Source organism: Capra hircus, chromosome 19 (genome assembly GCF_001704415.2).
Source record: "Capra hircus breed San Clemente chromosome 19, ASM170441v1, whole genome shotgun sequence".
Classification (NCBI taxonomy): domain Eukaryota; kingdom Metazoa; phylum Chordata; class Mammalia; order Artiodactyla; family Bovidae; genus Capra; species Capra hircus.
In genome coordinates this window covers 22,297,745-22,300,046 of record NC_030826.1, presented here as the reverse complement: position 1 = coordinate 22,300,046, position 2,302 = coordinate 22,297,745, and positions in this window count along the sequence as shown.

The following is a 2,302-nucleotide window of genomic DNA, read 5'->3' as shown; positions in this document are numbered from 1 at the left end:
GCAACCTCTCCCCCAAAGGACAGGAGTGCTGAAGTAAGTAGGGTCGGTGTGCCTACAGTCAGTGGCTGTGTGTGTAAGCATCTGCAGTCCTGCTCTAAACCTGATCAGCGACGTCTTTAACCTGGCTGTGGTCTCAGCTCTAGTGTACGGCTGTGGCACGGAGTGGGTGGGGCCGGCTTGGCAATCTTGGTGTTGTGGCTGCAAGGACTGAAGTGGCTGCGACGTCATCAGAAGTCTGGGCTGCTTCTACAGTGCTGTTTGAATAAGTGCCTACAGTGGCCCAGGTCCCCTGGCCGCCTCTGTGTCCCTCCATCAAATCTCTTCCCAGGATCTGGCTCCCTGAGATTCAGTGCCAGGCTGTGGTGTGGAGTGAGTAGGGCCAGGGTGTTCGCTCAGCTCGAGTCAGGGGCTGTGGCAAGGTGGCAGTTACTAGGGCAGACCTCTTTCTGCCCTGTCTGGTGGTGAGCCAGCACTGCCCACTCGTCACCAGTGGAGTCTAGGCCTCTCCAGCCTACTATCTGTCCCAGTCATTCTCTGTGCAACCGCAGGCTCTTGCATCCTCTGCCAAAGACCCGAGGACTGGGACGCCCAGTCAGTGATCCAACCTGCCCACTCCCCAAGGTGAGTATCCACTTGTGCCATCTCACTGTTCCTCTTAGTCCCCTTCCAAGGGCACCGGTCCTGACCCAGTGCTTTTCTTCCCAGCCTTCCTGACTATGTGGGACTCTTCTTGCAGCCTTGGTTGTATAGGAGTCCTGCCAGTTTCCTGTTAGTTTCTGGTGAGGTTTATTCCACATGTAGATGTATTTTTGATGTGGGGGGAGGTGAGCTCCATATCCTCTTATTCTACCCTCCTCCCATTCTTCCTTTCTGCTTTGCTTCTCTCATTCTCTCCCTTTCTCTACTCAGAGAACATTGGTACCTGGTGCCCTTTGTCATCTGTACCCCAGAAGTCTGTGGAGCTAAACAGGAGTCTTATGCATACTCACCTGGGTTTGGACCCAACATCATCACAACCACCTGCTCCAGACACATGGATTTAGCTCCTTTTGAACAGTGTCCATGTGGCAGCTTTCATCCATTCATTCAGCAAATACTTTAATTAGAGGTCTGCTCTGGGCTCAGTCCTGTTCTGGGGTTACTGGGGTGAATGAGACAGATGGGGGCCTCTATTCTCATGAAGGTTAGTGAGGGGAGAAAGGCCCGAGCAAATACACAAGGCAACTTTGGTGGTAAGTGCCGTGAAGAAAAGAAAGCAGGGTGATGCAGGGGAAAGTGACTGGGGTTGTCAAGGCAAGCCTCACAAAGGGTGATGCTTGAGACTTAGATGATCAGACTGCATCAAGGCACCAGGCAGGTTTCTTTGTTGAAAATAATGGGATCTGACTCTGGTTAATGTAAGCAGAAAAGGAATGCCCTGGGAAGGTATCAGGTACTTCAGAGAATGGACAGGAGGCCTGGAAAATTAGGCCGGTACAGAGGTGGTTGCTAAGACAGGCAATGACCAAAATCCATGCTTCACATGGCTCTTGTTAGGACCCAGCCACCACTGCTCTGGATACTCATCTTGAGCCCTGGATCTGATGGCATGCCACCACCAAAGGGACCTCCAAACTGGACCTGATCATCGCAGACCACAGGTTTACAGGTGAGCCGGCTTTAGCTCGCATCTCACGAGGATGCAAGTCCTCCTTGATCCAGTCCCCTGTCTCATCTGCTCCCATCTACCTCTCTTCCCTTGCCCCACCCTGCCCCACTCCCACTGGTCTTACAATTCCTATCAAACCAAGCCTGCCCCCATCTCTGGGGGCACTGGCTGGTCCCTCCACTTGGAACACTTCACCTCCTCCAAGTTTAAGCTCAAAAGTTGCCTCCTCTGGAAGTCCAGCTCACCTTTCCTATTTAAGCCCAACCTCCCCTGCCCACACGACTCCTTTATGCCCCCGCCTTTTTTCCCCCATCTTTTAACATACATTTACTGTTCATTGACCATCTTGCTGCGAATCTGCCCCGGGTTCCTAGACCGGTGGCTGGCTTTAGAGTTCACATCCGACAGCGGTTGGCCTAATGCTTTAGGGTTAGCAGAAGTCGTCTTGGGAGGCATGAGTCGACTCCTGGTTCTGTCACTTACCAGGTGTGATTGTACACAAAAATCTTCCCCGTTTGTAATGTGGGCATGTACCTCCAGTGGGTTCTTGGCGCAGAGTAAATGAGACAATGCGCAGAATAAGTCCCTGTTACCAGAATCTCGTTCTTTCCTGCCCACCTATTCAGATCCATTAAGATGAGTCTCCCAAGCTCA